Source organism: Anomaloglossus baeobatrachus, chromosome 3 (genome assembly GCF_048569485.1).
Source record: "Anomaloglossus baeobatrachus isolate aAnoBae1 chromosome 3, aAnoBae1.hap1, whole genome shotgun sequence".
Taxonomy (NCBI): domain Eukaryota; kingdom Metazoa; phylum Chordata; class Amphibia; order Anura; family Aromobatidae; genus Anomaloglossus; species Anomaloglossus baeobatrachus.
Window position 1 is genome coordinate 408,083,094 of NC_134355.1, and position 12,716 is coordinate 408,095,809.

At 41.2% G+C, this 12,716-nt stretch overlaps 1 protein-coding gene across 1 annotated transcript in view; it reads right to left on the reverse strand.

Annotated features, from left to right (window-relative positions):
* Window positions 1-320: 320 nt before the first annotated feature.
* The window catches only part of MLIP (muscular LMNA interacting protein), a 551,953-nt gene continuing 539,557 nt past the window's right edge, over window positions 321-12,716 (reverse strand). The window contains exon 13 of the mRNA XM_075340299.1: window positions 321-5,064. The gene's annotated coding sequence lies outside the window, so the exon portion shown is untranslated. The remainder of the gene's footprint in view (window positions 5,065-12,716) is intronic.

Consider the following 12,716-nt stretch of genomic DNA (forward strand, 5'->3'; position numbering starts at 1 on the left):
GTTTAGCTTGAAACATTGGAATACATTTCTCGTACACCTTTTTATGTGTCAATATTCCATTTTTTGATTAAAAACGCAATATACTTCAAAACTGGACACAGCGTATTATCTGTAAAGCTTTAATAAACGTGCCTCACAGAAACGCCTCCCTGAGTTTCTCCAGAATACTGATTGTTTTATGTTTCCTACCTTTTTACATGTCGATTGAGTGCGGTAAGTTGATCGGCTCTGTATTATTGTAGATTTTTATATTATTAAGTTGATGCTGCCTTTAGCTATAAAAATAATCAAGTATGGACAAGGCACAGAAGTAAAGAAGGTACATAATTATTCGCTTTTATTCATTTACTATGGTTAACTATGGGAACAAAGCTTTGTGGTAACATATTTCCATATTCACTTTCTTTCAGACAATTTTAATTACATATGTATGGTGCATTGAAAAACTTTTCTTACCCAAGTGAACTTTTCCACATTTTGTCACATTACACCACACATTTAAATATATTCTATTGGGATTTTATGTGATATACCCAAACAAAATTGCAAGTATTTGTGAAGTGTAAAAGAAATGATGCATAGTTTAGTAATTATTTTTAAAATATATATCTGAAAATTTTGAAGTGGCATTTCTATTCAGCCCCCCCGAGGGGTCCTCCTTGTAGGACCAGCTTTCACTTCAATTACTGCTGCTTGTCTTTTGGAAAATGTTTCCACCAGCTTTGCACATCTTTAGTCTGAAATGTATGCCTATTCCTATTTGCAAAATAGTTTTAGCTCAGTGAGATTGTATGGAGAGCATCTGTGAACAGCAATTTTCAAGTCTTGCCACAGACTCTCAATGGCAGTATGTTTAGGATCGTTGTTCTGCTGGAAAGTGAGCCTATACCCCAGTCTCAACTCTTTTGCAGTCTCTATCAGGTTTTCCTTGAGGATTGTCCTGTATTTAGCTCCATCCATCTTCCCATCAACTCTGTCAAGCTTCCCTGTCCCTGCTGAAGCAAAACATCCCCACCACCATGTTTGATAGTGGGGACAGTGTTTTCAGGGTGACGTACAGTACATTGTTAGTTTTCTTCCACATATAGTGTTTTGCATTTAGCCCAAAAAGTTCTACTTTGGTCAAATCTGACCAGACCATTTTCTTTCATGTTCTAGCTATGTGCCCTAAATGACAATATGAAAACTGCAAAAAGGGACTTCTTATGGATTGCTTTCAATATCTTTCTCCTTGCCACTTTTCCATAAAGTCTTTTGCAGTCTGTAACAGGTTTTCCTGGAGGATTACCTTGTATTTAGCTCCCTCCATATTTAGATCAACCCTATCCAGCTTCCTTATCCCTGCTGAAGAAAGGCAGCATGATCTGGATTGGCAACCATCCATAGATTCCATTTCACGCTTCAAGTGTGGTGAGACCATTCAGACCAAAAGGAGTCTGACGCTCAATGAAAAAAACACCAAAACAACACCACAAACAAGGGGGAAACTCTGGGGACACAATTATAATGGTGGGCCCTGGCGCTAGTGAGATGGTAGATGGACACCTCTTATGCTCACCTGTAGCTGTACCTTCTCTACTAACCAGTCTCAATAAATTCTCCGCAACTATCACCAAACAGCACTCTGATACCCTGGGTAACCCGATAGATGCCCTGACTAATGAGAGGCAGGTGAGGTTCACTAAACCCACTACTTCACTAATAAGACATGAGGGTAGGGAAGAAAAACAGGGGGAAAAACAGCAGCACAAAAGGAAAGGTTCAGCTTCTTGAACATGCTAACTCAGCTTCTTCCACCATGGGGATGCAGTATACAAATGGATTTGTATCTTCAGCAAGATTTGCTGGGTAACACCACTATTTAAACCTGAAGGGCTTGACTACAAAGCTACTGCAACTGAAGCACTCAGCTAGGGACTGCTGAAAGAGCTGCTAACAGCAAAACTGACATTAACCGTTTAAGTGCAAACAGAGACAAAACCTAAATGTAGATAGCTAGATGGAGATGAAAGGCTCCAGTCCAAAAGCTGTCACTAGTCTCCAAAAACAGGGAGATGACCATGACATTGCAGGACACTTTTTACCCTGTCCGTAAAAACAATCTGTGATTTTTTTGAAGCTAAAGAAACTTGTACAGATTATTTTGATTGTAATTACATGACGTCTTCATATCAGAATTATGGGCTGTTGACATGGATCACTTATAATCATAATGATATATTATGGTTTTTGAATGTGTCTGAAAAAATTTTTTTCTTGTCTATGATCTTTTGAAAAGTCAGCCAGAAAAAGTAAAACAATTAATGGACAGATGTCTCAGGGAGAGTTGTACAAAGACCCTGCCCTCATTGTTTTCCCTAGGGAGGATATCTCACAGGTGCACTTTGATGAACCCATGCAGTTGGGAGGTCTCCACTCAGACCAGGTCATGAGCAATTTTCCTTGGGATGGGGGTATGCTTTTACTGTGGTCTTAAGGGTCATTATATTGGGATTTGTCCATCCATACCCAAACATGTAACACCACCTAAAAAGCCACATCCCTCAGATTGTGTGGAGGAACTTAGGTGTGTACATTTCTTCCATTTTTACATCTTTTCTTCCTAAGGAACTGCCGGGATGAAGAGGGGATATCTTGCCTAGTCTTCAGGTTAATAGTAGGCCTTGGTGTCCCCCCAGGACAGGTGGTCAAGGGAGGGGAGTTATCCCTACTGTGTCTCCTGTTCCTGAATGTATGGTTGTGAAGTCGGTTTTTCCATGTAGACTCAAACATGATACCCCATCTGAAAACCAACTCCCTCAAGTCGTGTGGAGGAAGGCGACCTGGGTGTGTACTTTTCCTCTGTACTTCCCTCCCTTTTCAGTCAAGGGGCAGCCAGAGAGAAGTGGTGCAATTTCATAATCAGTACAGGCTCATTCTAGACCTCTGTATCACCAGAGGGAAAGTTGTCGAGGGGGTGGTCATTCCCACTGAGTATCCTGTTTCTGAGAGCAGGTTTTGCAAGTTCTTGGGAAGCGCCCCAATTGTCGATCCGCCAAGAGAATTACTTGTTTCCAAGAAATGCATGAGTAAAAAATATTCAGGTCCGGACCTGTGTATGAATGACTACATACGGGTGTTCAATAATAAGATTAAGTGGAAGTGTGCATCTGGGGCTCTAGGTTTTTCAGTCAGTATTGAGTAGTAGACATTATTAACCATTTTGCATTTCAGCTGGAGCTACCCCAATACTTAATATCCAAGATATTTTCACAGGTCGTCATTCAGGAGAGGTGTTGTGTCTCAGGACTCAGGAGCAAATGTCTCAGGAGCAAATGTCACGATTGTCACCAGTATGCATTGGTAATCATGATCAGATGACAATGAAAGTGAACACTAGCAGATGGGGCACTCCTGATGTATGTGTTTTCTGGACAAGTCCAGTCTTAAGGGTGAGCAGGCCCCTTGAAGAAAGGGGGTACTGTCATGATGGAATCCTGTCACTAGGAGACTTGTGACAGATTTGATACCAGAGTCTCACTTTGCCTTTTGAGAATCTGGAATTTAAATGTGTTTTCCTTTCTTTTGGTGCACCAAAGGGTAATGTCAGTTTTCCTTACTAGCAGCTTTTGGTTACTTCACATGTGTAGCCGGGTAATGACCACACCCATCATATTTAAATAGGCACAAGTACATGATGCCAGTTATATAGAATCCACATGGTTTTATTAGACATGGACAAGGACGGTTGCTCTGGTAGCTACTGGAACCTTGATGCTGCTGGAGCTCTTGCTGCTGGTGTAGTCCTACTGGTGGAAGCAGTGTAGGCTGCAGTTCTTGTGTCTGGCTGCGCTATGAAGTTGGTGTTAATCTTTTATTTCTATTTCCATGTTTGTCTTTCTTTCCTCGTGTTTTATTCTAGCAGCGGTGGAAATAGTGCTCCTGCTGGCCATCTCAATAGTGAGGCTGAGTTCAGGGCTAGCAAGAGCCTGGGCATGTGATCGGCGATGGGGTGAAAAAAAACATATAGGGTCATTTGGGAGGTCAGACAACAGCCTCAGGTGAGTGCAGAAGGTGTTACCTGCTACCTTCTCTCTAGTACCAGGGCCGACCATTGTTACTATGTCCCCAGTGTACCTTGCTTTTTGTGGAGGCTGTCATCAGGGGTTCCCTGGTGTCTGGTGGAACCCAGATAGTCACAGCATGATAGTATGTAGGAGAGAGATTAGCTTACATGGTTCATTGAGAGGCAAGCACACTGAAAACAATGTGATTTTGTATATTAATGCACTATGACATAAACAGGACAAACAAATATGGCTATCAATTGGATTTCTACAATTGTATTAATGTTTACAGATATGTGGGTAAAAAGGAAGGATAATACACAATAGGTATCATGATGACCTTTTTTAAGTAGGTATAAATGTACTAAAAATATAATAATTCTCAAATATTACTCTAGACAAACTTCTCAAATAATTATATATAAAAATATCACAATTTTTATCTGTCACAGATTCACTGAATGTATCTGTACCTGTTATAGGATGCATGGTAGCACTTCAGGATTATTGAGCTATTCAGCTGATCTAATTTATGCCCTTGTATATATCTGTAGAGCTCTGATTACTGGATACAGTATATTTTAATTACAGTAAAATATATTGTGCTATGATGTACGGTATTTTCACATCTTGACTAGGTGACTTGACAGATCTTACTTTATTTAGCAAATTAATTTATAACATATATCCTTTATAATGGTTAATTGCATTTCCTTGAACTTAGATCTACTTGTTAATTGCTCAAGCACATTTTCTATCTATAACGATAATTAACTACAGCATTAGTATGTAAGAACTCTTTCTATACATAAATACATATGTATATGAATATATTTAAATAGAATTACTTGAATAAGAAGCCCCAAATGCATATGTTACAATCAAAAAAGGTCATTTTTAATACATCTCCTTTTTCCTCATGGGTTAGCCAATTTATTTGATGGGAAAACTACATTGGCAATGTTCAAAAGCTTCATTGTCCAGGCAACTCCTTTCTTTATCCAATTCTTGTTTCAATCTACAAGACATAAAATCAAAGGAAACCATACATTTTTATAATGCCCACCATCAATGTAATATAAAAGGAACATACAAGGAATTAATCATTATTACTTTACTATAAGCATGAATAAAAAGAGGATGAAATTAACTTAATATCATAGTAATTTACTTGCATAATACAGGAGAGTGAAGATAAAAGAATATACTATATTATAGTGGATCTCATCGGACACACAATACTTTACACAATAATAACGCTTTCATCCCATTTTCTCATAATGGGCAAAAAGTGTTACTAAAAAACACATAATATTTCTGATCTGGGTGACTGTATACTCCCTGCAGGGCATTAAGAGGAAAAAAGGGGACTTTCTGCTCATCCAAGATATGTGGGCTCCAAGTTCAGGATGGTGCATGGAAAGAGCTCCCTGTCCAAGGGTACAGCACAGCAAGTCCCCCCCCAAAAAGGTGATCCAGCAACTCATCCAAAATATATATATAACAAGTCTTTATTCCATACTATTAAAAAACCATTGGTTGGTCAAATGTGCAAATGCATACAGAGCGTCTTATGCATTTCAAGCCCATCAGGGTTCTTAATCATAAATTAAACAAAATTTTATCCAGCTCACCTCCACCTGACATCCAAATGTTGAGCATGGTAACCGGTCCTGACACGACTGTTTAAACATCCAAAGAGAAAATATATATTCCGGCTCCAAACAGTGCAGAATATTTATTTTTATTTTTATTTTGAAGGGCAATACAGACACAAAAGTAGTGATAACATGACACGCATGATTAAGAGCGTTTAGCCAGAAACTAGTTGACCTTGCTGGTATCACTGCGTTTGTGTCTGTATTGCACTTCAAAATAAAAATAAATATTATCCACTGTTTGGAGCCGGAATATATATTGCTTTTAATCATAGGGACGTATTAAAAACATTTGGTTATGTCTATGATTAAGATCCCTGATGGGCTTGAAACGCATAAGACACACTTTATGTATTTGCACATTTGACCAACCAATGGTTTTTTAATAGTATGAAATAAAGACTTGCTTTCTATATTTTGGATGAGTCGCTGGATCACCTTTTTTTGATCACTGCAGGGCATTATATTCACTACAGGTTGCTATAATACATTAAATATTAAGTTATTCAAAGAATTCAAAAGAAGTCTTAGAAGCTGTATCTCAAATTGTCTCTCCAGGAATGGAGACAAACTCTAGCGCAGCGCCACCTATTGGAAGTAGCGATCCTAAAAGTTAAATGTGGATTTTTAACAATTCTTTACATATAACTTAGGATATATATGCCAGATCAGAATCCCAATTTGCAGACACGGTGTTTCGGGGTGCTTGCCCCTCGTCAGTGCAAAGTATGGGGTGTCTGATCTGGCTCATGAGAAGCTTTGTGGGGACCACGGGGGAACACTTTCAAATTGTCTCTCCAGTAAAGGAGACAAACTCTAGCGCAGCGCCACCTATTGGAAGTAGCGATCCTAAAAGTTAAATGTGGATTTTTATAAGCTGTATCTCAGAATTTACTGCAGATTATGGCTTATCCAAACTTTGAGGAAATTTATAACTAATTTCATTAATTTCAATTTGGTTTGCTCATCTTTAATATTGTGTATATGCCCAGTTTCTATGTAGCAATGGTTATTAATATGTAAATCACTGGTTACAAATGATAACTTGTGCTGTGTATATGTTTTTCAATATATTGTGTTTGATCCTCCATGCAACCGGCTAGTTTGTGCCCTGAACCTTGCACCCATACTACTATATCTTGCAGCTTTGGGGTGTCACATTGTAGATGTTAACTTGCTGACAGCTTGCTTGAGAAATTCAATGGATCTCCAACCATATTCCATCAAAAAACAACCTCTCTCTATAATCTAGGCACCTCCCCAATTAGGAGTAGTACAGCAACGTTCTAAGTCATCCACAATTTATCTCTGACCCCTAGTAACCATCACAATTCCCCATTCAACATTACAGTCAAACAGCCATGATAATTATTTTTAAAAGCACATCCACCTGTGAATAAACAGAACAAAAAGGAAAACATTACCACTCTGTACAGTTTTCAGTACAACTTCATGTAGTTGTTACAGCTTGGTATTGTCTCCTGAAAATACTTAAAAGGGATATCCCAATATCCAAGATCCTGTCCCAATATTTAAGAGGTGTAAAAATATTAGTAAATAACCTCCAATTAGAAATGTAGTTTAGTTCTGTTGATTGGCTATTTTGCTTACCTCATGTGCAGGGCATTACAGTAACTTAAGTATCCATGATTTCAACAACGCATATAGTGACAGTTAGTTGCTAGTAATCGGAACCATGGATACCTAAGCTATTGCACTGTCCTGCACATGCGGTAATCAAAATAGCTAATCAGGAGAACTATACTACATTTCTGATGGGATTTATTTGCTAATATTAATTACACCTACTACATATTGGGATAAGATCTTAGAGAATGGGAATATCCCTTTAAAACACCACTCCAACATGTGTTTTTTTTTTCAGCGTAATGTGGTGACTTAAATCTAAGTCCCCTTTCTCATACTTACCCTCCTGCATTTTCATCCTTTTTCAGCGCCGCTCCGGACATCTTGCTTCCATTAATTCCAACTAGCCAGAAGTCCGGAGTTACATCACAACAGCTCAATTCAAGTCTATGAGAGCAAGAACGATGCTCTCCTAGAGTTGCATTGATTTGTGACCTTCGCCGAGCTCCATGAAACACGAGCATCCGTCATGTCAAAAAATGCCTGACACCGACAGGAGCGACTCTGAAAACAGATGGAGATGCCGGAATGCGAGTACATGATTAGGGGCATGTCACATAGATTAAAAGCCCCACTTCAAAAGTGAAATATAAAAAACGCTGGAGTGGTGCTTTAAAGAGTAAACGTCATTTTAATTGCATAATAAAAAAATACACCTAAAAATAAGAAACTTTGTAATATATCTTATCAGAGATCCCACTTCTTTCTCACCAGGACTAATCACCAATTTTCAAAATTCTTCTGTCTGTATTCAGTGAAGACAGAATTTTACATTACTGAGATTGGAGATGACAGTTACTTCTGATAAGATTCTATATAGATTGAAGCTAGAGGGAGAGCTTCTTCTCCCCTGTACATACAATCTTATCAATGGCAACTGTCATCTCAAGAGGCATACATAGAAATCATGTGGCCTCATAGCAGAAGTTCTATTTCCCCTCCCCCCAAAAAAATAAAGTAATGTTTGTCACATAAGAACCTATCTTACAACTATATGATACCCCCATAATGAATTCCTCAACACTGACCTCAACACGCACAGTATGATGACCCTATTGTACCCACCCTCAACTTCCCCAGCAAACTATGGGGGCCCCAACAGACTATGATCCCTCAACTGTGACCCCTACACAGGCCTCTGTTGCAGTATAATGGGATTAAATACAGTATAAAGGCCCCACACCTATTCATGCTGTGTAATGACCTCCACTAGCCCTCCAAACAGTATAGTGGCCCAAACACAGCCCTCCATACATTATAATGGCTCACACACATCCCTCCATAAAGTATGATGGACCTCACACAAGCATTCACATTGTGCAATTGCTTGCATGTCAAGCACTCAAAACGGCTGTTGTCTGTGCGCCCTGCATTTTTTCATGTGCGTGTGTCTTTTATTTTATTCCTGAGTTAGTAATGGGGCTGTCTGATAGACACCTCTCCATTATTAACCTCAGAGCTTGATGCCAAGGGACACTACACAGCTGACCTCAACCTCAACTACCATTACCCCAATTGCCACTGCACTAGAAGAGCTGAGACAAAATGCCAGAATTGTCACATCTAATGTGATACACCACTTCTGATTTGGTTGCAGGCTGGTATTTTTAGGCTGGGGAGAGACCAATAACCATGGATCTTCCCACCTTGATAATGTCGGACCACAGGGGTCCGCTTTCCTTTTATTCAATTAATTATTTATTTAGCTAATAACTGATAAATCTATTTATCTATCTATCCTCTGTTAACTTTTTTAGCATAAAAAAATATATATTTTCAGTGTCATGCATTTTTCCTATGCATGTCACCAGAGACACATGGACGGCACACGTGTACCACATACGCACACACGAATGGTGGAAATAGAATTTGCCACGTGTGTGCTCTTTTAAACAAACATGTGAAGTGGTCTAAAAGCTGCATTAGAAATGTGAGGTCAGTTGGGTTTTCTGTAGCTGTCCCTGCACTGATGAGCTAATTTGCAAGCAGGTGTTAATATAAAATGGATTGTCAGGTGAGCCAACCCCTTTATATAGACTACTGCTTATCTAGTATGACTGAAATATATAAATTGTTTATTTTTAACCTTTTTAATTGCTATAACTGAAAAGAAGCTACATTGATAAGCCTTCTTTAATTAAATGGATGCAATCTTTTTTAATAATACTTGTAAACTTACAGATGTGTTTTTTTTCTTCCCCAGCACTTAATTTCATAAAAACAGGCTAATATGATAGATCTATTTTTACAGAATTCGAAACCTTTCAATAGCTTTTATTTTCAAGCAAAAATGTAATTATCTCCAGACACTCCAGTAGCAGTACCACCTTCATTGTCTAAACTAAGGGTCCAAGCACTTCCATTATAGCGATAACGGAATAATTTCTTCATTCCTGTCATGCAGCTGACAGCAGGACATGTAAAATATCGTGTAGGCAGTAGTGATGAGCGAGCATGCTTGTAACTACTCGGTACTCGCACGAGTATCGCTGTACTCGGGCTGCTCGGCGGGGACCGAGTAATCTCGCGATACTCGTGCTGTACTCGTGGTCTTCATTTCTGCATGTTGGCGCTCTTTTGAGAGCCAGCCCTCATGCAGGGATTGGCTGGCAGACCACTGCAATGCCACAGCCCTGTTAGTTGTGGAATTGCAGTGATTGGCCGGCCTGCACAGCGTGACCGAGCCTTTATACCGGCCGGCGCGCTGTGCTCTGCTCACAACTATCCAGACAGTCAGTGCAGGGAGAGTGTCGCTGATTCAGGGAAAGCTTTGCGGCCCTTTATAGTTAGTTCCGGAGCAGGGCTGCAAACAGTGTGACCAGAAGTCCTTCTCAGGACTATTCTAGTTGTATACAGGCAGGCAGGGTATAGCCAGGTCGGAGTACAGTAGCAGAGTCCTTCTCAGGACTATTGTTGCTATATACAGGCAGGGTATAGCCAGGTCGGAATACAGGCTAGTGACCAGAAGAGTCCTTGTCAGGACTATTGTAGCAGTATACAGGCAGGCAGGCAGGGTATATAGCCATTCCTAGTGGTGACCGTATACCAGCCTTCATCATATCTGGGGCTGGTGTACACAGTCTAAAACAGTCCAGATAGTGTCTGACTTCTCAGTAATTGTCGCTCCTAAAAACCAGTTAGGTTCTTATTGCGTCCGTGCTTGCATTTAAAAACAGCACGTGTGTGTCTGTCGGTGGCAGCGTACAGGTGCGCGTTTTGCACAAACTATTATATAACGCACAAGTCTAGTGTATAATACACGTCAGTCAGCAGTGTCTGATAGTGTCAGACTTCTCAGTAATTGTCGCTCCTAAAAACCAGTTAGGTTCTTATTGCGTCCGTGCTTGCATTTAAAAACAGCACGTGTGTGTCTGTCGGTGGCAGCGTACAGGTGCGCGTTTTGCACAAACTATTATATAACGCACAAAAGTCTAGTGTATAATACACGTCAGTCAGCAGTGTCTGATAGTGTCAGACTTCTCAGTAATTGTCGCTCCTAAAAACCAGTTAGGTTCTTATTGCGTCCGTGCTTGCATTTAAAAACAGCACGTGTGTGTCTGTCGGTGGCAGCGTCAGGCTCCATATTGTCCCTGGATAGAGACGTGCATGATGGCCTGTAAACATGAAGTGCCCATTGTAAGGAAGTGGGTCTATTGTAGTATAGCCCTTAGGCAGGGCAGCCAAAAATTTGGAGGCTCCACATTGTCCCTGGATAGAGATGTGCATGAGGGCCTCAAAACATTGTTCCCATTGCAAAGGAGCGGGTCTCCTGTCGTTGTAATGCCCATTCAGAAAGAATGGGCGAAAAAATTTACCACTGGGGGTATACCTGAAACAACGGCTTAACTATTGTAACGGTCACCATGATGGCGCATGAGGAGAAGGAGGAGCAGTCCAGCGATTAGCCAAAGTCCAGAAGTGTGTTACCATAGGTGAGTGGAGGTACATGGCAAATTCCCTTTACAAACTTTAAATTCCGCTGTCATTTGCTGTTGGTGTGTGGTGAAGTCTGGCCAAATCCAACCCTTGTTCATCTTGATCAGAGTCAGCCTGTCAGCATTTACAGTTGACAGTCGGGTGCGTTTATCTGTAATGATTCCACCTGCGGCACTAAAAACACGCTCTGACAAAACGCTAGCGGCAGGGCAGGCCAGGACTTCCAAGGCGTAGAGACTAAGAGCCAATTCATGCCACGTGTCCAGCTTGGATACACATTAATTGTAAGGCACAGAGGAATGTCGGAGTACAGTTGTTTGATCTGCAAGGTACTCCTTGAGCATCTGGCCAAACTTAGGATTTCTTGTGGCACTACCCCTCACCTCAGGGGCTGTGGTATGTGAGGGGCTGAGAAAACTGTCCCACATCTTAAAGACTGTTCCCCTACCTCTGGCGGATTGGACTTGTGCCCCTCTCGGCTGTACGCCTTGGTTGTCCACTGATTTCTGACCTATGCCGCTAGCGTTTTGTGAGGGGAATGCTTTGCCTACTTCCGTGACTATGGCCTTCTGGAACTGCTGCATTTTGCCTGACCTCTCCGCCTCGGGAATAAGAGACATAAAGTTCTCCTTTTAGCGTGGGTCTAACAGTGTTACCAACCAGTAATGATTGTCGGCCAAGATGTTCTTAACGCGAGGGTCACGAGACAGGCAGCTTACCATAAAGTCAGCCATGTGTGCCAGACTCTTAACAGCCATCACTTCAGTATCCTGACCAACACGATGACTGAACATGCTGTCCTCCTCCTCCTCCTCCTCATCATCTACCCTGTCCTCTGGCCAGCCACGCTGAACCGAGGATATGACTGCATGTCATATCCTCAATTTGGCCAGAGAGTTGCTCCATGTCTTCATCCTCCTCCTCGTCATAGTCCTCCACTGCACGTTGTGATGAGACGAGGCTGGGCTGTGTGTTATCACCCACACCCACTACTGTTTCTTGCTCAAACTCATCGCGCTCCGCCTGCAATGCATCATGGTTATTTTTTGAGCAGAGACCATTTTAGAAGGCAGAGAAGCGGTATGGTGACGCTAATAATGTCGTCATCGCCGCTCACCATCTTGGTGGAGTCCTCAAAGCTTTGGCGGATGGTGCATAGGTCGGACATCCATCTCCACTCCTCAGGTGTTATGTGTGGAGTTTGACCCATTTCCCGACGGCTTAGGTGATGCAGGTACTCAACAACTGCCCTCTTCTGCTCACATATCCTGACCAACTTGTGCAGAGTTGAATTCCAACGCGTGGGGACATCACACACCAGTCTGTGTGCCGGAAGATGCAAACGGCGTCTTGAGCCGGCAAGGCCGGCTGAAGCAGTAGGTGACTTTCGAAAATGTGCAGACAGGCGGCGAACTTTTACCAGCAGATC